The sequence below is a fragment of the Prionailurus viverrinus genome, chromosome B1 (genome assembly GCF_022837055.1).
Source record: "Prionailurus viverrinus isolate Anna chromosome B1, UM_Priviv_1.0, whole genome shotgun sequence".
Classification (NCBI taxonomy): Eukaryota; Metazoa; Chordata; class Mammalia; order Carnivora; family Felidae; genus Prionailurus; species Prionailurus viverrinus.
In genome coordinates, this window is record NC_062564.1 from 172,587,713 (window position 1) to 172,613,167 (window position 25,455).

General features: G+C 43.2%; 1 long non-coding RNA gene across 1 annotated transcript; it reads right to left on the reverse strand.

Moving 5' to 3' along the window:
- Positions 1-24,764, reverse strand: LOC125164684 (uncharacterized). Its single transcript, XR_007151855.1, has 3 exons — positions 24,693-24,764; positions 23,730-24,030; positions 1-166 (listed from the first exon to the last, which is right to left on the reverse strand). It is a non-coding gene; the product is annotated as an uncharacterized LOC125164684 (long non-coding RNA).
- Positions 24,765-25,455: the final 691 nt, after the last annotated feature.

The window sequence follows — 25,455 nt, forward strand, 5'->3', positions numbered from 1 at the left end:
TAGAGGCTGGAAGTCCAAGATCAGGGTGCCGACAGGGTTGGCTTCTTCTGAGGCCTCTCTCTTTGGCTTGTAGATGACCACCTTCTCCCTGTGTCCTCACATGGCCTTTCCTCTGAGTGTATCTGTGTCCTAGTCTCTTCTTCTTAGAAAGACACCAGACACATCTCTGGAGGCAAGGGAAACAAAAGCAAAAATGAACTATTGATACCTCATCAACATAAAAAGCTTCTGCACAGCAAAGGAAACACTCAACAAAACTAAAAGGCAACCTATGGAATAGGAGAAGATATTTGCAAGTGAAATATCAGATAAAGGGCTAGTATCCAAAAGTTATGAAGAACTTATCAAACTCCAACACCCTAAAAATAAATAATCCCGTTTCAGAAATGGGCAGAAGCCATGAACAGACACTTCTCCAAAGAAGACGTACAAATAGCTAACAGACACATGAAAAAATGTTCAGCATCACTCATCATCAGAGAAATACAAATCAAAACCATAATGAGATACCACCTCACACCTGTCAAAATGGCTAAAATCAGGAGACAACAGATGTTGGTGAGGATGCAGAGAAAGGGGAACCTTCTTGAACTGTTGGGGGGAATGCAAACTGGAGCATCCACTCTGGAAAACAATACGGAGTTTCCTCAGAAAGTTAAAGATAGAACTACCCTATGACCCAACACTTGCACTACTAGGTATTTATCCAAAGGATACAAAAATGCTGATTCAAAGGGACACACGCATCCCAATGTTTATAGAAGCATTATCAACAAGAGCCAAATTATAGAAAGAGCCCAAAATATCCATCAGCTGATGAATGGATAAAGAAGATGTGGTATATATATACCCATAGTAAAAGCCAAAATCCTTGCTAGTGACTGCAAGACCTCTGGTTTTCCATCTCTAACACTGTTCCCCTTGCTTCCTCCACCACAGCCATAATGGTCTCCTTTGCTTTTCCATAAACACACCACCCCTGCTCAGGGTGGTTCCCTCTGCCTGGGGCATCCTTGGACCTATCCTCCCAACTCCCCCTCCCTCTTCCTTCTTGGTTCAGCTCAAATGCCACCTTATCAGAAAGCCCTTCCCTGAGGACCCTCCCCAAAGTAGCACTCCAACCCTCTCTATATATCTTTCCTGCTTTACTTTTCTTATGGCACTTATGACCAGCTGAGGTACGTGCGTGCATGTGTGCGCTTGCTTGTTTATTGTCTGTCTCCTTACTAGAAACTAAGTTCCATGAGAGTGGGGATATGGCCTTGTTCCGTGCTCTACTCTCAGGTTCAGAGGAGATATTGATTGATTGAATAAATGAGTAATATCTAAAATGAGAAAAGAAATCCAGGGAATTAAAAAGTTGGGAGACGGCCAGCTCTCAGACAAAGGATGGTGGATCCTATGATTCATAAGCTTACCAGAATCTTTTTAGCACTTATGGCTAGGGTGTTATTTACAGCCTTACATTACTATTCTGGTATTATGTAATATTTTAACCTAGGTCAAGGCAAAAGTCCTTGAGAACATAGATCATAACTTCTACTTCTCTAAATATATCCTGTGCCTTATACATTGTCCCAGCTCAGGAAAACATATGCCAAGATCAGTTAGCAGAATCTGCCATGGATGCAAGAGGAGGGAGTGAAGGCATCTCTCCCCTGTCTCTGCTGACTTAATCTAACAACAACAAAACCCCATAAAGATGTAGGAGGAGTTCTGTGGCCCAGGTTCAAGTCCTGGCCCCACCCCTTACTAGTTACCTGAATGAGCTTGAGCAACTCACATAATTTCCTTGAGTCTCAATTTTCTCATTTGTTAAAAATGATAATTATAATATTTACCTAAAAGGGTATTTTGAGGATTAAAGAGAAAACAGATAAAGCTCCAAGCACGTATTTGGCATAGAGCAGGCTCGCAATAAAAATTAATGCCACTCAAAAAAAAAAAAAAAAATTAATGCCACTCCCCTGCTGAACCACAGGGGCTCTGGTAGTCAGCAAAACCTCCACTGGTAAAAAGAGACCCATTATGTTGCCAACAGAAGAGCCAAGTTCATGAAGAGACATGAGCAGGTGATAAGGGATATGCAATTTTCTGGGTCAGGAGAACAGCTGATACACGAGACAGGGTATCCGATGTGTCCAGGTGAATGATCCGGAGACCGTGGCAGGCTCTGGTGTCGGTGCATTGTCAGAAGGTGCACTGTTCTCCCTGAAACCCCCTAAGGGAATATATTTGAAAGCCATAAAACTTTACACAGTTGTTTAAGATGAGTGCCCCTGGGCTTCCTCTTATTTTGGGGATTTCTTCACCATGTGGTGAGGAGACCCTATCTATAAGACCCTTTTGGACTCCTTGTTAAGCCACTTGCTTCTTGGGACTTTCTGAAATTTCCCTTTGTTCTTGAGTTTCTGATCCCTTCCTGCCTCAGTGTGTTCTCACCCCACTGTCTTTACTTCCCCTTTCTTAGCAGCTCACGTGGTCACAATTACACCATATTTTCCTGCGATTTCCAGTGACCATCTCTCTGATGAAGTGCAAGGGTTAGGTGAGAGATGAGCAGGGAGGAGGCAGGAGGGGTCACTTCTGTTAACTATAGCGAGCTGCTTCTGCGGTTGCCGGGCCTCACGAAGGGGAAGCGGAAGTGCAGAGACGGCACCGTGCAGTAAACTCACACCCTCCCAGGCTATTTTGAGAGCTTCTGGCTACCAACATCTCACACAAGTGCGCACCCCCTGAGAAGCAGCAGGTCACCCTGGGCCCAGATCCTTGCTTACCCTCCCCCCCCCACCCACCCTGGTCCTGGTCCAGGGGAACTAAAGGGACATATTAAAACAGAAAAGATCTAGGGGCGCCTGGGTGGCTCAGTCGTTAAGCGACCAACTTTGGCTCAGGTCATGATGTCATGGTTCGTGGGTTCGAGCCCCGCGTGGGGCTCTGTGCTGACAGCTCAGAGCCTGGAGCCTGCTGTGAACTCTGTGTCTCCCTCTCTCTGTGCCCCTCCCCTGCTTGCAGTCTGTCTCTCAAAAATAAAAATAAACATTAAAAAAATTTTTTTAACAGAAAAGGCCTGAGAAGGGGTTTCTCACCAGAGCACTACCTCCATTCTCACTTGCCCTTGGTGCTACCTAGCAAAACGCAAAACGCTGCTCAGTGGGAATGAATGTTCCCTGTTTCTAACAAGCATGCTTGGGAGGAAAGTAGAGGAAAGAGGGTCCTGATAAGTCAAACAGGAGAACCGGAAGACAGAATTCCCAATTTTTTACCCGGGCCACTTTTTAATTTTCTATTCTCCATTTCTTCTTCTCACCAAGCACTGCCATTGACTGAGGCTCCTTACTCTTGATCTGGATTGGAGGAGACCTGGAGAGCCACTGGAAGGACAAGGGAAACCATGGGTTGGGGGAGGGGTGGACCTGCATCCATTGACATAAATGAGCCAGGTCAGGGATAAGTCCACAGACACCTTCACTCTTCTCAGGGTCTTTCTGGCCATATTGGAGCCCGAAATAAAAGAGAAAATCAGCAATACTGATCCTACATTTACAATTTTGACATTTTGTTAATAAAGACTTTTTGCATTAATTTTGACTTTTCAAAATATTTCATTAAGGGCCTCCTGGGTGGCTCAGTTGGTTAAATGTCAGACTTTGGCTCAGGTCATGATCTCACAGTTCATGAGTTTGAGCCCCACCTCGGGCACTGTGGTGACAGTGTGGAGCCTGCTTGGGATTCTCTCTCTCACTCTCTCTCTGCCCTTCTCGTGCTCTCTCTCTCTCTCAAAAATAAATAAACTTTAAGAAATAAATAAATAAAATATCGCATTAAAAACCTATATATGTTCATTACTGAATGGTGCCTCCTTAAATTCACTCTTGCCTCACCCTAGTCCTGGCCTTGGTTAGATTTAGCCCAGCTGATGGTGCTGGTCAATTCATTTGGTTGATTGTTTCTTTAAGGAAAGCGAGGCTGGAGCCTATAAAAATCATCTATATGATTCAAAGTCTAATTTTTAAATATATGTGATGGCAATCCTACTAAACTATTTGGAAAAAAACAATGGAATTCTCAACCACAAAAATTACCCAAATTTTAGATACAATTCGAATCCTTTATTATCTAACAAAGCCAGGGTACTTCACCTTACCAACCACCAGGTGTCTCTGTAAACTCCCCGCAGGCCCTCGCACAAGACGCTCAGGATAACGTCATAAATAAAATCTGTGGTTTTTAACCCGTTCTGAAGAGATGGCACAAAACGGTCTGAGATGCAACAGCTCCAAATATTAAATCTACAGAGACCCATCCACCTGTCCAGGATTGCAGGCTAATAGCTAAATGCTTGTGATAATGCAATCTATTAACATATTCAAGGTAGGAAATAGATTATTAGAGTCAGTTTGTCCTAATCAGTATACTTTCTAGGATGTCCCTGCATTATTTTTTCCTCATCCCATAGCTGGATCAATTTCTAACAGCACAATTCTGTGAGACCAAAACAATATTTCAGGAGGGTCTCAGAGAAATCAACTCTTCACCAGGCTTCCAGGACTAGACCTCTCACTCCTGTAGGGCAGGGAATTTTGAAAACAGCATCCAAACCATTTGCTTCTGTTAAAAAAAAAAAAAAAGCAAATGCATGGAGTGCTATGGTCAAAGGTCAGTAAACAGAGTGGTAGAAAAGTTGTAGTATTCTTTAAAAATACGTTTAGGGGCGCCTGGGTGGCTCGGTCGGTTAAGCGTCCGACTTCGGCTCAGGTCATGATCTCGCGGTCCGGGAGTTCGAGCCCCGCGTCAGGCTCTGGGCTGATGGCTCGGAGCCTGGAGCCTGTTTCCGATTCTGTGTCTCCCTCTCTCTCTGCCCCTCCCTGTTCATGCTCTGTCTCTCTCTGTCTCAAAAATAAATAAACGTTAAAAAAAATTTTTTTTTAATAAAAAATAAAAATAAAAAAATACGTTTACGCACATTATCACCCTCTCCCTCGTGCCACCTCATCCTGCCCTCGGAAGGAAATGTAAATACTCCAAAAGCCAATGGACTATTTCCTCTGACCTTATTTTTTTCTGAGGTCATTCTGAAAATTAACCCTTCTCCATTCAACACCCTGGAAGGGACTGTAGATTCTTCCCCCAAGGCCCGGGAAAATGGCTCTTGTGGTAAATCTCTGTGACGATGCTCCTTTTGAGGTTTTGCAGTTTGCCCAAGACAGCATCTGTTCTTCATTTTTATTTTATTTTTTCATCACTGTTTTAAAGAGAGAGAGAGAGCACGAGTGGTAGAGAGAGGCATAGGGAGACAGAGAGAATCTTAAGCAGGCTCCACACTCAGCGTGGAGCCCTGCGTGGAGCCCGGGGCCGCAACCCTGAGATCATGACCTGAGCCCAAATCAAGAGTCAGATGCTCAACGGTCTGAGCCACCCAGGCGCCCCTCATTTTTAAATTACTCAAATTTTAAATTTAAGTTAAATTCTTCATTTTTAAATTACTACTACTAACCACAGCAGGAACAACGGCTAATATTTAGGGAGTGCTCACTACATGCTTATCAGTGTGATAAGAGAACCTGACAAATATTATGTCCTCGAAAGGTCATTGCTCTGGGCTTCCATGACAGTGAAGCCCGCCTGGTTCCCCCCTAGCTTTCCGGGCGACTCCTCCTCATCTACCCCCTTCTTCAGTGCTGGACTTCTCAGATTCAGTCCCAGGCCCTCTACTCTTGATCAGTGTAGCAGAAAATCTTGGCAGTTAAAAATACAGTCTCAAACTATAAGAAAAGAAGGAGAGACACTGGGTTCCAAGATGACAAATTAATTGAATGTGCTGCAAAGGGAGTGCCAACTTCAGGCTTGACCCCTCACCCTCAGGGAGATGAATTCCTTATACTGGTGCTTCTTGCCTTTAAAGTGCGGTCAAATCACAGGGTGGATGGATGTCTTGTTGAAAATGCAGGTTCTGAGTCAGCTTATCTGAAGTGAACCTGAGATTCTTCAGCCCACACGATGCTGAGGCTGTTGGTACCTGGACCACACTGTGAGTAGCAAGGCTCTAGGTGACTCTATAATTATAATGAGGTACTGATAAAGTTTACCTAAGTTGCTAGTTATACTGACAGATCAAATCAATATATAATAATGGCTGAATTGTGGGATGGGGAATAGAGATTGTGAAAACTTCAAGGAATAGATGTTTCTGGTTTCTAAACTCAAAATCCCTTTGAACTTAAAATTTCTGTGACATCAGAAATGAGACTTGATTATTTTTTCAAAGGTTCAACCTAAAGACCAATTGTGCAGGTTTGAATTGCTAGGTCTGGTATCCCCACTAAGAATCAATCATTTGATCAGAGAATCCACAACTTTGACTAGTCTGAAATTTTGGGGGGTGGGGAGGGGGAGGATGGGGGTAATCTATATGGGTATTGCAACCATAAGTTGGTATAAAATTGTAATCTGAGGAAAGTATAAAATAAAAATAAGAATTAAGATATGGGTAACAATGGAGATGATGAACAGGCAACCTTAAATCCACGATATTAGCAATTTAAAAATAAATTTTACATAATAATTTCTGTAAGCATTGCAAAACTGGTGTGTGTTTTATCGGTTTTTAAGACATTTGATGCATTTAAGGAAATCCAATGTGTTCATGTTGTGACTTTAGTTGAATGGGTAGAAGAACTTAATTAGGCTTGCAATCAACACTTAAGTGTTTGGAGAAAATTATTTCCTTAAAATCATAAGTTTTGCTTTATTAGTTATACGTGCATGATAGAGAAATGCTGACTTTGAAGATGTAAAAAAAAACGCTAGTTGCTTAATAAGTTTATGAGATGGTCTCACTGACCTTCTTGTAGTCTATCACGTGCTCAAGTTCCCTGCCAAAGCAAGCCTTCCGCTCTTCCTTTTTCCTAGACTGCACCTCCCCCAATTCTCATACACCTATTTGTATTATGCTTAGCGCACTCAGTGACTCTCTTACCCTGGACTGTGAACTCTGTACCCCTGTAACCCTTATAGCCCCACTAAGTTATTAGTGTTATCTCATGTACAGACAAGGAAGCAGACATGGAGAGTTTTCAACAACATGTCCAAGTGGCAGATGTGGGATGGAAGCAATGTCTCTCTTACTCATGAGCCCATGACCACTATTATTGTGCTGAATTCCATACACCGTTATCTCTAATGCTGAACAATACTGCTGCTCAGGTAGTCTGCTGTCATCTTCAAACACAAAGTCACATAATTTTAGGAACTCCCAGAGCTTTCCCCAAAAAGAAGATATGGGACAAATCTTTAAATACCACTTCCTTGAAAGACTAATTATGGGAGAGCATAATACAAATACGCACCTATAATTTAGGACTTATATAAATTCTGCTTCTTGCCCTTTACAAAATCTGTGCACCGATTTTGGGCACAAAAGCCCAGCACAGTGGAATTTCCTAACTCTTTTACATGGAGAGGCAGAAATGCACAGAAGTTAATTGCCTCTTAACAGATTCTGGGCCCAAGACTGTCTGGGTTCAAATCTTGGAACTGCCATTTTTCAGTTGGGTGGTCTTGAGTAAGTCACCTAAACCCTCTGTGTTCAGTTTTTTATTTGCAAAGAAACATAATAAAGGACCCACCATGTGTTTGTTCTGAGGATTGAATGAAGTAATAGCACACATAAAGAGCTTAAAACATGACTATGTCTCTAAAGGTAGGTAGAAAACATTTACTGCACATTGATGAGCTTTACAGACACCTAACTAGGTAGTTGAGAAACCGGTACTTGGACCGAGGGCATTAGACTCTCATCTCTTTTCCACCAGATCAAATTACTACCTTATCCGTTTGGGCTGGAACTTGCTAACATTTTCACGCTGCAGGCATGATATGCCTTCCATATGCCCCCCTTCCTCATTTCCACTGCTGCATTTCTTTTCACTGTGTAATTGGAAACCCCGACTGCAGAAGAAGGTTTATTTATAGCAGGAAAAAATTAGTGTTATTTAGCTTGAGCTTTTCTGCAACCATCAGTCCATTACTGTGAGAGCATCCACATTTACATTGCAACATCATTCTGTTTTCCCAGTGCCCTGTAATCATTAATTAGCTATTCAAAACAATGTTTATTGAATGTCTACAGAGAGAGAAGCCTGCCTGATCCAGCCTTCCTCCATCAAAAACCAGCATCTTCCCTGAGCTCAGATGCCCGCATACCAACCAGTTACTAGATAGCTCTGCTCAGGTGTCCCACATACACTTTAGACATGGCCAAAATTTAACTCATCTGTCGCCCTGACCTCCTCCCCCTACCCTCTCACGCGTTCCTGATTTTGGTGCATGGAGCCACCATTCCCATTTCTCCATGCCCAAACTGCGAGTTGGCCTAGACTCCCTTCACAAACCACCACATCCCATCTGTCACCAGGCTTCATCGGTCCCATCTCCTGAGGACATACCACCCTTCTCATCTTCCCTGACACATGACAAGTGAGTGTGGCCTGGACTATTGCAAATCACCTCAGGACTGGTCCCTGTACTTCAGCCTCTTCTTCTTCTGGTCCCTCCTTCACATCGTCATTACGTAGACCTTTTGACATCTGACCATGACACACTCCCTGCTCCCCATTCGAAATCCTTCCATGTTCCCCTGTCATCCATAGGGCAGAGCCCCACCCTAAGACACAGCATATGAGGTCCTCCATATTCTCAGCTCCGCCTCTTCCCCCCACCCCCCATAGCTTTAGTGCCAGGAAGGATTTGCAGCACTCCTTCCTGCCACCATGCTGCGTATATGTCATTCCTTCAGTCTAGCGTGCTCATCCTGCCTTGCCCAACCACTGAACAATTGCTTCTCTTTGAAGACTCATTCTGAGAGTTGCCTAATCAATTAAGCTTATTTCTAGCCTCTCCGGGCAGAATTCTGTGCTTCCTCCTCCATGTTCTTGAGGTTTCTCAGACATGCTTCTATTATAATGCCTGTCCTACTGTTTAATTGCTTACAAGGTTGTTCCCCCAACCAGACTGAATACCTCCCAAAGGCTCTATTTGTCTTGTTATCCCCAGTGCCTGGCATACACAAGAGGCCCAATAAATGCTCATGAAATACACTATTGTTGTGGCAAGAACAAGAGTCTGTCAAGAGGTCTTCTGACGGCCAGCTCACCTCTTCCTACTCCAGGCTTCCCCAGGCAGCCTTGGTCAGCCTCCCCTGAGGAATGACACTGCCTGGTGTCCTCTGGGAAAGCATGGTGGCAGCTGAGTGCTTTGGGTCCTAACCTTACTCTGCCTGTACCTGGGCCAACCTGGCTCCCTGCAGGGCAGCCTTAAGAGGAAGAAGAAACCCGGATATAAATGTACCTGGTAGAGAAGCCAGCTATTTGTTCCCAGCTCCATCAGTGTTCCGGCTTGTCAGAGCAGAACTCTGCTTTGGAAGGGGTGCCCTGTGTTTGGCCTGGGAGCCAACAGATTCCAGTCAGAATGGAAGGAGCTAAGTGAGTTTAGGTTCCATTTTTGACCCCAGTGCAGTGCAGTAAACAGTCAAGCTACATATATGCTCAAGATTCTAAGCTCCTAGAGAAAGATCTGTATTTAACTCACCTTAGGTGGCAAGCCCCTTGGCAGGGGGGAAACATCGCTTAATTATTTTTGATGAAAAGGAATATTTTTAGATAAAAATTAAAATTGTTTGCTATTTTCCTAATACAAAAGGCCCCCGGGGAGCAAGTTCTGACCAGAGCCCTGCTACTTAATCTAGTCTCATTGCAAATATTTACTAGGTGCTGGGCAGAGAGTTTATGGAAAAATTAATACATTGCCCCTTCCCTCAAGGTGCTAATGGAGAAAAAAGACAAACTTCTAAGAAAAGTTGAATCATAAACAAATAAACAAGAGTTAAACAAGAAATACGAGAAGAATATGCCTCAAAGGGGTGACTCACTCTCTACCAAAGAGAAGTTCAGAGAAGGGAGAAGCCATTGGCCCCCAGGGTGATGGCTCAAAAGACACAGAGACAGCATAGCTCTCACCTGACAGGTTGGACCAGCAAGCCAGAGGGCATGGGGTGAGATTGGGGGACATCCTGGTAGAAAGAAAAGAGTAGATTCTTTGAACTTGGGGTTTGAGTTTCTGTTTTGCCATTTATTCGCTAGAGATCTCAGACATTTGTTAACCTCTCTGCACCTCACTTTTCTCATGGCCTCCATATAGCATTCAAGACTGCAAACATTTAGCACAAACACATGTGCTAAGCCCTGCAAACAAACATGAAAAGAGAAGTGTTTTGTCCTCAAGAGCTACCATGCGAGAAGGAGGTCAGTAAATATTAGTCCCCCTCTTCCTTTAGCCTCCAGGTGTCTGTCACCCTAAAGGAGGGGTGAGCAGACCCAGTGGACTATTACTAAGTGGAATGCAGGATGTGGGTTCAGAAGTGTGGAGACAGAAAAAAAAGAAAAAGTGCGGAGACAGAATAAGCTCATTACCATCCACTTTGGAAGATTCCTGCCCTCCTGTCCCACCTTCTATTAGGAAATGGGTCTTTCCTCCCTGAGGCAGAGATCCTGATTTGCAACTGCCCCTCTTGTGCTTTGACAAAGTCTGGGAGTTGCCAAAGTCAAAGGCATAACCCTTAGACAAATGCTATCATTGTCCAAATGGTTATTTACCTACTCACTTAATTTATTTAATTGCAAAAGACAACCACTAGGGGGCCTAGGAGCAAGAATCTAAGCTCAGACCCCATTTATCAAGCAGAATGCGTGTCATTCTTGATGAAAAATGTAGTCAGGGTCTACAAAACATACACTGTGAGCTGAAAACAATACCTTCTGACCCTTCTGCTAACTCTTAGTAAAGAACATGGCTCCCTTGAGGCTAAAAAGCATTCTTAACTCATCCCATCCTCCACAAGCCATCAGACTAGGCCAAGGGTTTCTTAGCTCCGATTCCATTTTTCAGTGTTTCCTCCTGATTAAAGCCCTTTGGCTCAGCAGGATTGTCTATAATGATAGTAAATGGTTCACATGATGATGAGGCAATCTTTTCACATCTTGAGCTGCAATCCGTCTTGTAAAACCTTGCCACTCACTGTCTGAATTCGCAGCCCTGAATTCTCAGGAAAGCCATCAACCCGGGGTTATTGGTCTGGGTTCTTATGCCTCCTGGCCCCGCCCCGCCCCCCACCCCCTACCCATTTCTCACACCACAGGCAGAGACTTGAATAGCTATTGTACCTACCTATGGCAATCGTCATTAAAATCAATCACTCGTTTGCCAAAACACATACCCACTCACACACACACAACCCCCTGACACAAAAACCGCACAAAACTCGGGTCCCTATGTGTCTCTGGGGTCACGATAACTCAAGTCTCCGTGACCAAAACGGAGTGGCAAAAGTTGTTTTTCCTTAGCAGGAGTCTGCTTTCACAAAGATTCATCTCCTACATTTTCTCTGAGACCCTCACACACACTACAGCAACAAAGGAAAGGAGCATGATTTCCCAAGCAGGTTGCCTAGAAACCACTCCTGTGTTTCTGAAACTAATTTAAACATGAAAATTCAGCTCCTGACTCATGCCAGGAATGCATGTAATGGTTTTCTCAGTATTTTACTTTCTTTTTCTTTCACATTACAAAATAATGCACTCTCGTTGCACAAAAATGGAAAGGAAGATGAAAATACACAGGTCCAGAAAGAGAAAAATCCCCCATAATCTCACTGTCAGAGGCAACCACTGTTATCATTTGGGGATATTTTCTTCCAGGCTTTTTTTTCTATGTATTTTTAATATTGTCGATATTAACACTGAATTTACATAGATCTTGCTTTTCTCACTTAGTATATTGTCAGCATTTCCCATCTGGCTGAAATTCTCAGAATATTGATTTTTTTTTAATACCACATTATATTACAGTCAATTTTCCATTATTTACTTAACCATTCCCTTAATGCTCGACATTTAGATTATTGCCAATCTTACACCTTTTATTTTTTCAATCTTACGCCATTTTGATCAGTGTTGTCATGGTCATCTTAGTACAAAACAGTATGTATCTCATAATAATAAAATCATAAAAGGAATTTCAAAAGCCTGAAATTTTTAGAAACTCTTAAAAATTGGACTAATGCATGTTTACAATATATTTTTAAATTTAAACTATATTAAAGAGTAAATTGAGGGGTGCCTGGGTGGCTCAGTCGGTTAAACATCCGACTTTTGATTTTGGCTCATGTCATGATCCTAGGATTGTGGGATCAAATCCTGCATCGGGCTCCACGCTGACAACACGGAAGCTGCTTGGGATTCTCTCTCTCTCTCTCTCTCTCTCTCTCTCTCTCTCCCTCTGCCCCTCTCCCCAGCTCGTGCTCTCTCTCTTTCTAAAATAAAAAATGTTTTTTAAATAAGTAAATTGAAATTCAAAGTAAAAGAGGGTTCTTCTAAATAGTACCACTTCCTAGAGGTAACCACTGCCCACTGCTACCAGAAGTCTTCTATAAATATAAAGGCACATATATATGCTTGTTTATTTGACACCACACTGTTCTACCACGCTTTTTTTCATTTATTACATCTTGGGCGTCTTTCTTCATCAATCCAAATTGGTCTCTTCTTTTTAGAAGTTGCACGCTATTCTATTAGATGGCATGCCGTCACTCGCATGCTGTGGACAGAACTTGTTACTGCACTCGATATATTTTCACTGAGCTGGGTACCGGGCAGTGGGTCTGATATGACACTACTCCAATCACACTGTACCTTTGCTGGAAGAGGGAACAGACAGTAGCATAGGTAACAGCTTTACCCCTGGAATTCGCACTGTAGGTTATAGAGGTCTCCAAATTTTTCCTTTTTTAAAATTTTGTTCTTTGGTTGTTGTTTTCAAACCAAAAATTTGTACCCTTTTACTAATCCTCCCCCCAGCCCCACGGAACCTCCATTCTACCTCTGTTTCTATGAGTTCGACATTCTTAATTTATTTTTTTCTTTTTAGATTCTCTGTGTAAGTGATACCATACAGTATTTGCCTTTCTCTGTCCGGCTTATTTTATTTAGCATAATGCCTTCCACATTCATCCATGTCAATCTACAAATGGCAGGATTTCTTTATTTCTTAAAGCTGAATAATATTCAATTATTTTATAGAATGCATTCAATTAATATATAATATGTATTATCCTTACATTGTGTATGTCTAAATATTATATATATATATATATATATATATATATATATATATATCACATTTTCTTTCTCACTCATCCATCAACAGACACTTAGGTTGTTTCCACAACTTGACTATAGGAACAACATACTGCAATGACCATGGGAATACTGATATCTCTTCAAGATAATGACTGTATTTCCTCTGGATAAAAACTCAGAAGTGGGATTGCTGGATCATATGGTAATTCTATTTTTAATTTCTTGAGGAGCCTCCATAATGTTTTCCCAGTGGCTGCACCAGTTTGCATTCCCACCAACAGTGTAAGAGGGTTCCACTTTCTCCACATCCTCACCAACATCTATTGTCTCTTGTCTTTTTTATGATAACTCTCCCAACAGGTATGAAGGGATATCTCTGTGTGGTTTTTATTTGCATTTCTAGTGATGGCAAGCACCTTCTCATGGACCCATGGGCCATTTGTATGTCTTCCTTGGAAAAAATGTCTATTCAGATTCTTGGCCCATTTTTTAACTGGGTTATTTTGTTTTTGCTGTTTGAGTTACTTTTACATTTTAGATATTAACCTTTATCAGATTTGTGGCTTGCAAGTATTTTCTCCCATTCCGTAGTTGACTTTTAATTTATTTAATGGTTTCCTTTACTGTGCAGGGGCTTTTAGTTTGATGTAGTCCCACCTGTTTATTTTTGCTTTTATTGTTTTTGCATCTCCAAACTTTTCTCATCTCCACACATGTTGAATTTTTGAGCATGTACCCCCCAGCCATTTATGTATATTTATTTATGTTATATACATGTACTACTTATGAATATATTATTTACATGATAGAACATACACTAAAAATAGACATTTTAATGGGTTGAATTAAAGATGAAATAGACATTAATTCACCTAATAATAAATAATATTAAAATGTATAATAAAAGCATTTTATTGTTTTTGATAAGAGCAATGTGATTGCTTTGTTATATTTAAAATATTTAAAAATATTGGCTTAACACCTTGTATTACAGTTATTCTGGGGTCTGATTCTAAGTTCAGCTTATAATCAACAGTTGCTTTTTTTTTTTTTTTTGATGATTAAATATTTTTTCTTCTTTTCTTTTTTCTTTTTTTCTCAAGTTAGTCAACATACAGTGTAGTCTTGGCTCAGGAGTAGAACTCAGTAATTTGTCACATATATAACACCCAGTGCTCATCCCAACAAGTGCCCTCTTTAATGCCCATCACCCGATCACCCATTTAGCCCACCCCCCCCACCAGTTGATTTTAAGGGTTGTCATTGCTGGCCCCACTGAGAGTCCTACCCACCAAAAATGCAAACTTGTTTTGAAAATTCACTTTGTGCTCACATTATTAAGTTTATCTTTGATTCATGGCTACCTTGGAAGAATCTTTTAAGGCTAGTTATCCATTTTATAAGCTTTAGCTTACCTAAAGTTAGATCATATATTCCATAAATCCACTTAACCAGGCACGTGTCCAAAACCAGACTCATGATCTTCCATTTCAAACCTGCTCTTTCCCTCATCTTCCACATCTCAGTTATTCACAACTCCGTTCCCCCCAGCTGGTCAGGCCAGAATCCTCAAGTCTCTCCTCGGGTTTTCTTTCCTTCTCTCAGCTCCACAAGGAATGAATGCATTAGCAAATCCATTAGCTGTACCTTCAGGGCATATCCAGAACCTGGGCACTTCCTGCCCCTTCTCCGCTTACTGTTCTGGCCTAACCCACTGTCTCCTCTTACCTACAGTTATTGCAATGACACCCTAACCATTTGCCCTGCTTCTGACCTTTCCCCTCCACAATCTCTGCATCACAGTAGCATGTATTTGCCTTTTAAAACTTTTTTCTGGGGCGCCTGGGTGGCGCAGTCGGTTAAGCGTCCGACTTCAGCCAGGTCACGATCTCGCGGTCCGTGAGTTCGAGCCCCGCGTCGGGCTCTGGGCTGATGGCTCGGAGCCTGGAGCCTGTTTCCGATTCTGTGTCTCCCTCTCTCTCTGCCCCTCCCCCGTTCATGCTCTGTCTCTGTCTGTCCCAAAAATAAATAAAAAACGTTGAAAAAAAATTTTTTTTTAACTTTTTTCTTTTTGGGGAGCACCTGGGTGGCTCAGTTGATTATGCATCTGACTCTAGATTTCAGCTCAGGTCATGATCTCACAGTTGGTGACTTCGAGCCCCGTATTGGGCTTTGCACCGACAGCATGGAGCCTATTTGGCATTCTCTCTCTCTCTTTCTCTCTCTGCCCCTCCTCTGTTTGCTCTCTCTCTTTCTCAAAGTAAATAAAGTTTAAATAAATAAACAAATGTGTTTTTAATGTCAAGCTTACAGAAAAGCAAAGAATACTATTCCCTTATCCCATATTCCTCTATAGTTCCTATTTTGCTCATCTGATTATCTGTCTGTCCATCTATCTATCTACCCATCTAAAGGGGGTATATCGTAGGCCATTTACTCCTAAACACTTTAGTGTGTATTTTGAGTATATTGTCTTGTATAACATAGTACAGTTACCAACATTAGTAAATACAACATTGGTAAAGTAATTATATCTAACCTACTATCTTTCTCCCTAGTTTATTAATGGACTCACTGATGTTCTGTATGATACTTTATTTTCTTTTAGAACAGGATCTGGCCTGAGATCAGGGTCAGTTAGAGTATTTGATTGCTGGGACTCATTAGTCTCCTTTAAGTTGACACATTTTACCTAGTCTTTCTTTGTCTTTTATGACACTGATATTTTTGAAGACTACTAGTTTCCTCTCCTGTTTTTATTTTTTTTAATTTTTTTAATGTTTATTTATTTTTGAGACACAGACAGAGCGTGAGCAGGGGAAGGGCAGAGAGAGAGAGGGAGATACAGAATCCGAAACAGGTTCCAGGCTCTGAGCTGTGAGCCCAGAGCCCGACGTGGGGCCTGAACCCACAAACTGCGAGATCATGACCTGAGCCGAAGTCGGCCGCTTAACCGACTGAGCCACCCAGGCGCCCCTCCTCTCCTGTTTTTAAAAGAATTTTTTCATTTGGGGCTTTTGATGTTTCCTCACCATTAAACTCAGGTTATATATTCCTGACCCCAACATTATGGAGATGCTGTGTCCTTCTCAGGGCATCACATCTGGAAGCAGACAAAGTCCATCTGCCCCTTACTGGAGGCATAAATTTTAATCACACAGTCGAGGTGTGATCTGACTTCTTCACGGTGCAGTTACTATTTTTTCCCTTGCAATAAGGAATCTTTGAGTGGCACTTTAAGACCACCCAAGTATCCTCTTCCTCATCAAAACTTCCATTTAGATTTAGCAACCATTGATGATTCTTGCCTGGGCCAATCTCTTAGTGGAGGATTGTAACTGGTAACTTTCAATCTCCAGCACATCCTGCACAGTTTTAGCCAGCACACAGCTTTCTACTGGAAGCAAGAGCCCTTTCTTCCCCCTTATCTCTTTCCTAGTATGGATGAGTGGATTGCAATTTTTCAATACTTTATAACCCATGGTTGTCTTTAATTCTTTTGATGTTCAAACCATCCCCAACTTACCCATTGGAAGCTGCCTCACAATGGTCCCTATGCAGTTTTTTTTTTTTAATGTTTACTTATTTTTGAGAGAGAGAGGGGTAGAGTGCAAGTGGGGGAGGGGCAGAGGGTTCTGTCAGCACAGAGCCCTACGTGGGGCTCAAACTCATGAACCATGAGATCATGGCCTGAGCCGAAGTCGGACACTTAACAGGCTGAGCCACCCAGGCACCCCTTATGCACCTCTTTTAAAATGAGATCACATACAGGTATCCACTTTTCGAAAGTTCACATTATGCCACTCGGCTTTTGCAAAAGACCCACGTTAGTACCTGTTTTCACTAACGGAAAGAAACCCGAGAGAGGCTTTGCTTTTGTGAGAAAGGTGAAAAGCAAAAATAGCATTCAGTGTTTGGGTGACAGCAAGCCGTTACAGAGGCAGCGCAGCAATGAGAGGGGGGCCCCGTCTGAGCTCCTTCCCCAGGAACCACACTCAGCATCTCAGCATCAAGCCACCATAGCTTTGAACTGTGTCACGAACATCTGTGTATTTGTTAGCGAGAAGTGTCCCGAAGGCATCAGAAAAGCCTATGAAAGGTTATTTTTTGAGTCTGGGGAACACTCAGAACTTCTCCATATAAATAAGTGGTAATTGCTTCTTTGCTTTACGCTATTTTGGCTTATGAAAGGTTTCATAGGAACACTGTACTTTCAGATAGAGGGGGAAATCTGTAGATGCTCTAAGCTCTAGCCGTGCAACCTCTCCAAATGAAGAGCCCATTTCTAGCCCTGGTTTTGGAGCTCTCCCTCAAAGAAACAGCATGCTGCCCAAGATAGTCCTAAGATATGAAGAAAGATTCACCCTGAAAATCTCTGAACGAAAATGTCTCTGTTAAAGATAACATGGTGCTTATGTACGTGCTGGCTTAATTACTGAACCCTCCAGAGGGGCAGGTACTATGCACTGGACATGGGGACTCAAGTAAGACCAAGCTCCGGAAGCACACAGGCCAGTCCAACAGACTGATGTCCGAACAGACGAAGCCAAGAGAGGCAGTGTGGCACAGTGGCTGAGAGCACAGACTCCTAGCCCCAGTGGCTGCAGTGAAACCCCTTTCTCCCGCTCACAGCTGTCTGACTTTGGCAAGTTACCTAACATGGCTGCACTTCAGTCTGCCCCATCGGTACACTGAGCACCATTATGATATGTCTGGCTTGTAGCACCGCTGTAATAACTGAGTGAGTCAGTAGTAAAGTACTCAAACCAGTGTTTGGTGCACAGGAAGCTCTCAGTAGGTGTTGGCTGTTGTTAAAATAAAATATAGTAAATAGATGTGCTCTAAGAAGGAAGATGTAAGCTTTATGGGAGTTTCAAAGGAAGTAGCAAGTGAGCTAGACTAGAAGGAGGAAAAGGACCCCCAGGCCGATCGAAGGGCTCTGGGCAGACAGGCAGCATCTCATTCCCTCAATGACTATTCCTTGTTCATACACTTTGTGTTTTGCCCTTGTGTCTCCCCTGCCCTCTGACTTCTTGTTTTCCTTATTATACCAAGGAGCGGACAAACTCACCAATAGGCACTGTACCCCATGACGTATTGATAGCATTTCACAACGTTAAATATCACTTCAACACAATCAGGATTGACTCCCTGCCCATCTTATCTCACCTCCCCCAGCTCTAAATGTCTTCCCCAGGCCCACTCGGAGTCTTTCCACCTAGCCTTCAGGGAACTAGGGAGCCAATGCAGGGCCTGACTTGGGATGCAAAAGGGATGGGGTAGGAGTTATGAACTCAGATGGAAGATAGTAGCCAAAATGAGTGAAGAGGCAAATAAGAAGGTAATAGGGAATAGTGAGGACTGCAGGAGCTGTGCTCTCATGACCAACTCAAGCATTCAAGCTCATTTTTTTTTTTTAACTTTGTGTGGGCAAGGGCGATATTCAAAGTAATTACAACCAGTAGGGCATGGACGCCCATCAGAACAGATCACAGCATAAACAACCAGCACTGATGCAGACCTACCCTGTGCCCTCCACTCTGTCCAAAATAAAAATGTCTCTAATCAAGGCTCTGGATCTACTCCGCTGGTGTCCAAGTTGTGCCTCTGCCCTGGTCCAGGTCAGAGCAGGAAAACTAGGTGTCCACCCCAGGATTATATGTAGCAGCAAGCACAGTACCTGTACATAGTAGGTGCTTAATAAATATTTGTTGAATAGAGAAGCAGCATGGTTAGAAGCATGGACTCCAGAGCCAGATGGCATTGGGCTAGAGTCTTGGCTATGCTGGGAATTGGCTGTGTGGCCTTGAGAAAGTTACTTAAACTCTCTGTGCTTCAGTCAGCTTACCTATAAAGTGGGTATAATAGTAGTTGTGAGGTTAAATAAGAAAATACATGTTAGGACGCTACCTAGTACCTAGGCCAGTAACTACCAAGTGAGAACTCAATAAATATCAGTTATCAATATCACTTATGTGGCATTCAAGAAAGAGGTGTTTGAAGGACTCACACCACAGTGGGAGTGACATAAAGGATCTAAGCCACCAGTCAGGTAGACAGAGTTCAAATGTTGGCCAGCTCCAGGAAAGAAATCGCTGTCATTTAGCTGAAGCCAGATTCTTTGTACTGGAATTGCAGAGCTACCCTGCCTGGCTCTAGAACTTTCTAGATCCCTTCTTCTTTGATTCCAGGCATGGTCTTCCTGACCCCAAGGAGTCGTCCTGGCAAAAAAAGATGTTACCCCAGATGCTACACCTGGGAGTGCCCGTTCTCATTCCCTGCCTCTGCCAGTCTCTGGGAAGCCTTTCTCAAGTCAGGAGCAATGCTCACCCTGGGCTGGGGGCCTCATAGGCATGTGGACCACTGCCTCCTTCCCTGGTTGGATGTCCAATTGTGTCCTCTTCCTGCCACCATGCAGCTCATCCACTCTGTGACATAGAGCTAGACGGGTAATATCTCATAGCTCTGGTGATTAACCAGCAAACCGTTCACTATGTGGCTCCAAGAAGCAGACAAGGCAGTGTTTGTGTTTACAGATTAGCCACTTATTAAGGCCCAGATGCTAGCGTTCATTGGCTATTTCTAAGGAAGTCGAGCAATGGTGACTTATGCGTTTCTACCTCTGGGACGGAGTGGGAGGGGGTTTTCAAACATCGTGTGCCTCAGCAACTGAAAGGAACTCTAAAAGGGCTCCTTTCTGGTCTGTGGCTAATCCAGGTGACTTTGGGATCCCCATTTCCTCAAGATTAGAGTGCGCACAGCAGATACCCTCTTTATCAATTGGCTACAGATGTTTCCTCTCCCAGCAGTTTGAGACAAGCAATTGCAGCCACTACCACCGGATATAAAGAGACTTTACAACCACAAGCTTCCTTGTCTGTTGCTTTAGCCCTTCGGCTTCCAAAGTGCCATGGGAAAATAAAGTGCATCTCCTGGTCCACAACTGCATTTCCAACCAATTCCTGCATGAAGGAGTCCTGCTGAAGGATGACAAGGCTAAAAGGACAGCTAGGGCTAGCAATTGGTTATCTATTCTTGCTTATCCATAGCATTTAGTAGGAAAAACGGTATGTTCATTTTCTATTTAACTGCTTGATTATAGATGCCAAGGTACGGCTATAAGAAGTCATAATGTTAGAGCAGGAAGGGACCCTGGAGATCAAATTAGCTAACCTATTTCAGAGAAACTGAGGCCTGGAACATTAGACTTCTCTCTCAAGGCCATGACATTGGCCTGCAGTGGAGCCAAAACTAGAACATCAATATCCTGGGCTGCAGGTCTAAAGTACTAACCCTTACTCCAGGGGCATTTCACAATGGCAGAAGAAATACAGACGAGGCTGACTTTAGTTGTTGGATCCAATCCTACTTGAGTCTGAGTATTTCTCACAACCCCAGCAATATTCTTGTGGAGGAGATTCTAATTGTGTCCAGAATCCATTCTCCCATTCTTCAGTAATACAATGCCAAAGTTAGCAGGGCACAAGGCTGCTCAGGAAAAAAAAAAGTTACACTTCCTAGTGTGCCTTACAATGTACTCATGTCTGAGTCCTGGTCTTTTGTCTTTTGGACCTAGTGCCTACTTAGAAGCATCTATTTCACAGAGAAAGGTGGGAGCCAAGGAAAGGTCCCATCATAAAATATAGCCGCTTTCTGCTGATTTGACTTCATTTGGTTTTTAAACCAGTTTCTCCTTTAAAACAAGAGTTCCCTGGGAAAGCTAAGCTCAACTGTTCACATCTGAGAATCAGAACATCCCCTACTGATTTGTAAGGAGTTTGGGGAACAGGTGTTGTGGTGTCTAGGCTTGAGGAAGTGACTCTTTGTGGAGGGTAGACCATGTGGGACTGATGGGGTGGGTGTGCAGGACAGCGAAGAGGTGAAAGGGTGTCAGAAAGGGAGGTGCACAGGTGCTGGGTGCTAAATCGCTGTGGGTCTAACTTTAACTTCCTTGGGATGCTGCGACAGCACATGACCACCAGAGGGCAGCAGCGGGTGGTGAAATTCCAGGGGCTCCACACAGCGCAGTTCGCTCCAGGTCCCCAAGGGAACGCAGCTGGCCCATCCACCCTGGGTCTTTCTGCTTCTTTGTCCAGAATTGCGCCCCCCCCTCCCCCGCCCCTTACCAGGAGGAGTGGGAAAGGAGTCGCGTCCCTAAGCAGAGGAGGCTGAGCCAGCAGCTTTCATAAGCATCAGTTCAGGGCTCCCTGACAATCGTTCCCGCCCTCTGCCCCTTTTTGCCAGCTCTACATCGCACATTCAACATTTTATTAAAATAGGCTTTACACTGGTTTGCTTTTTTTTTTTTTTTTTTACTTAGCCTTGCACTAAGCAATAAGACCTGTGAAATAATGGGTTTGTTGTGTCATAAATATTACATTAAAATACGACCGTATCACCAGAAAACCCTCTTGTTACCACCAGTGGTATGCTTGGAGAAACACTGCATAATTTCGTCAATCCCCCCCCCCCCCCATTTACCCAACAAAGAGGGTAATAATATTATCACCATTTTACAGATGAAGACATGAGGCTCTGTGAGATTAAATAGCTTCCTCAACAGTTCTCACCAGAGCTAGGATTTGAGCCAAGTTCTGTTTGACTTAAAAGGCTGTAGCCCTTGTTTTCTCCCAGGAGCAGGGAGGCAGAGACCTCCTAAGCTGAAGACGAGGAGGAATAAGAGTGAAGAGTCCCAATCTCACTTGAAATCCTCCTTTCAGCTCTCCTTGACTTATCCCCATTTCTTCTTTGCTTTCAGTTCTACGAAAGTCTCCTTCTCACTCACCAAGGCAGAACATTCCAGAACGCATCCCTCATAAATAAAGACTGCCAATTCTTCATGAGGAATAAAATGTCTTTTGGAATTTTTTTTTTTTTTTTTTTTTTTATCATTTCTAAAATGATGATAAAGAAATTCAGCTGTTTGTAGCTCTGGCCGCACTGGTCGGGAAGAAGAACTCAAGTCTGTGGAAGGGTCTCACAACACCCCTGTGGGAGGCTGCAGAGCGTGTCCTTGTCACATTGAGCCCAAAGCGGCTCGTACCTGAGAATTATCTAAAGTGGCTACTCACACCGGAGAATTGTGGTGACAGGTGTGGCGGAAGACAAATCCCTAGACTCTGCCACTTACCAGCTGTGTGACCTTGGGCAAGGCCCCGAGTGTCTCTGATAAGAGAGGAGAAATTCGGGTCTCAAAGGGTTATGTAGCTTTAAGTGGGGACCCTACCAGTTAGTATGAAAACACTCCATTATCACTGTTAGTATTTTAAATTGCTGTGAAAGTAAAAAGGGCTTTCATGTTCAGAACCCAGTTAGCTTGAAGTAAATTGTAGCACTTAGAGCAAATATTGCCTTTTCTTCTCGGAAACTTCACAGAAAGAAAGAAAGAACGAAGGAAAGAAAGAAAGGGAGAAAGGAAGGAAGGAAGAAAGAAAGAGGAAGGAAGGAAGGAAGAAAAGGTGAGTTGAAAGAGCAATTCCTAAAGCAGAAAAAAAAATTGTTAAATTTGGAAATATCCCGGACCCCACAGTCTCACGTTAGACCTTGTTTCCTCTTTCCTTAATATTCTAGTCCAATATGCGTGACCTTTTGCCTCTGCCCCAGGGCCTCACAGACAGAACGGACAGGACAAACAGGACATGACTTTGCCCAAATTAGTTTCACTTTCTCCAAACCAGGCCATGGCCACAGCCGGGGAGAACTGTTTTTCCCTAGTACCTCATTACATCTTTTTGTCTTCCTTCTCCTCTGGAGAGGACACTCATTCTGTAGAAAAAGCTTGGCTGACCAAGGGGAGAGAACATCATTCTTATCACAGCCTAACTGTAGATATCGGGACCCTAGCCTGTCCCCCGCCCCCACCACAAATATGTAACCGTCTACATCTCAAACAACCTCCCTGTTTCTGAGGGTTTCATCTGTCTAATTGGTTCGATGTTGAGGGAGTTTGGAGCTGTCAGGCACTTGTCAATGGCTGAAGGAGAAAGAAATACATAAAAAGATTTGTGAATAGTCACTTTGTGCCAAACAGAACTCACATTTGTCGTCTGTCTAAAAAAGCCGGAAGGAAAATAATAAAAAAAAATTAAAAAATGAAAAGCGGGTCGTCATCGACTTTGAATGTGGTTTCATTGATGCTGTTAGAAAATATTTTACCTCTAAATGAAAATAAAGATGAACTGCCTCTCTGAGGAGGCAGAAGTTAAGTGATAATAGAAAGAAAAGAAAAGTTGGTATAATTTTGTGTGAGGTTTGGTGACATTCAGTGTCCCAGAACAGTGCTTTGGGAATCATCTTCCCTTTTGATCTTGCGGTATGAATGGACATAGAGGCCAACTATCTAAAGAATCACCTGGGTACATGGGGCAGAACAAAAGATCTGCCAGGAAGGGGGAAAGCACACATATACAAATAAGCAGAAACATTAACTCCAGTCTGGCTAACTATTAAGTTATAATTTCTTCTCCACTCCATAGCATACCAACCAATCAGCAAGGTAAAAAGCGTAGTAAAATTTATTTTTCAGATTTATCTCACCTTGCTGCCGGCTCAGCCCTCCCGATACACATCTGCCAACTGCCTCTTCCATGACCCCTTCTCCCTCACGGACCAGGGAGTTGTGCTCATCTTGATTTCTTCTGTAAGCTGTGGGGCTTTAGGATGATCCGATGCCGGTATATAGTCTTCTCAACATCTCTCTCTTCCACTTCCTTTTCTTGCTTTCCTGCATCCATTTTCTGCATCCTCCTCACCCAGATACTTCCATCCCTGGCAGTTTTGTCTGTGTTCTCACTTGCCTCCTCCTTCTGATTAGGCCAGTCTTCGAGCATCCATGAGGCTGCATGATATGGAATGAACGTAGATCACCAGGATGTCAAAATCCTGGCTTTTTACCTCCTAGCTGTGTGATCTTTGTGCAGTTACTTAACATACCTGCTTCAAGAAACCAGCAGCTATAATACTACCTCGGAGGAATTTTGAGACGGTGGAACGAGAAAATGTACGTCACGATTATGGCACATTATTTTTATTTTTATTTTATTTTTATTTTTTTTCAACGTTTATTTATTTTTTGGGACAGAGAGAGACAGAGCATGAAAGGGGGAGGGGCAGAGAGAGAGGGAGACACAGAATCAGAAACAGGCTCCAGGCTCTGAGCCATCAGCCCAGAGCCCGACGCGGGGCTCGAACTCACAGACCGCGAGATCGTGACCTGGCTGAAGTCGGACGCTTAACTGACTGCGCCACCCAGGTGCCCCACAATTATGGCACATTAAACAGCACGTTTTTTTCTTGTATTCCCCCAAATAGTCCCGGTTTAATGGATTCTTTGTCACAGGTTACACTAAATAGTCTAGCACAATTATTACTCAGGTTTCATTCAATGTTTTCATTCATCATTCTAGGGAACACAGTAACATTCATTTTTGGCACCTGCCTCTGGGGAGGTAGTGACATCTTTTTTTGGTCATAGATCAATTTCCATAACTGGCCCTTTACCTTCACATAGTGCAGCAGGCTCTGCTCAGTTTGCAACTGTGAAAATCCTCAATGGTTTCACGCTTAGCCCTGGGAAACCTCTGATGGCCCCTTGGGAGCCAGAACAGTACCAAACGAGAAGTTTCTACTTCTCTTCTGCTCACAGGGCACTGCCCAGAAAAGGTGGGAGGGCTGACTGCTCAAGTGTGGCCTTCAAAGACAAGCTGGAGATGAAAAAGAAGTGAGAATGTGGCACAGTAGCCTGTGAACCCGCGACATGTAGCTGTGGGGGAAACAGTGGCCCCGAAGGAGCCATTTGCACAAACCAGTTCATGACCGGAAAATGGAACCACCTGCAAACAGAGCCTGTTAAGACAGGGACGGGTTTTCCGTACTGCTTTTACGCTAGAGAGGATTATGCCTCATCTCAGCTCTCAGTGCAATTTGTTTTGATACTGCTCACACAGGTTCCTTTTAGGAGGAAAAAATTGCAAAATCACTAATTTTCTTTTCCTTTACACCTCAGTTCCAATTAAGTCTGAGGCCAGACTCAATTGCAAATGGGTATGTATTAGTTAAGATACAGTTAAGGCTGCTGTGTAAAAGGGACACGAAAGTGGAATTTTATTTTTCTGGTGTAACAGTCTGAGCACAAGCTTTTCAGAGCTGGTACGTGTGCTTTGGTGTTGGACCCCCGGTGTCCTCCTATCTTTTTGCTTTGCTGTTCTCAATATATATGGCTTCCATCTTGTGGTGTCAGATGGCTGCTCTGGCTCCCACCATC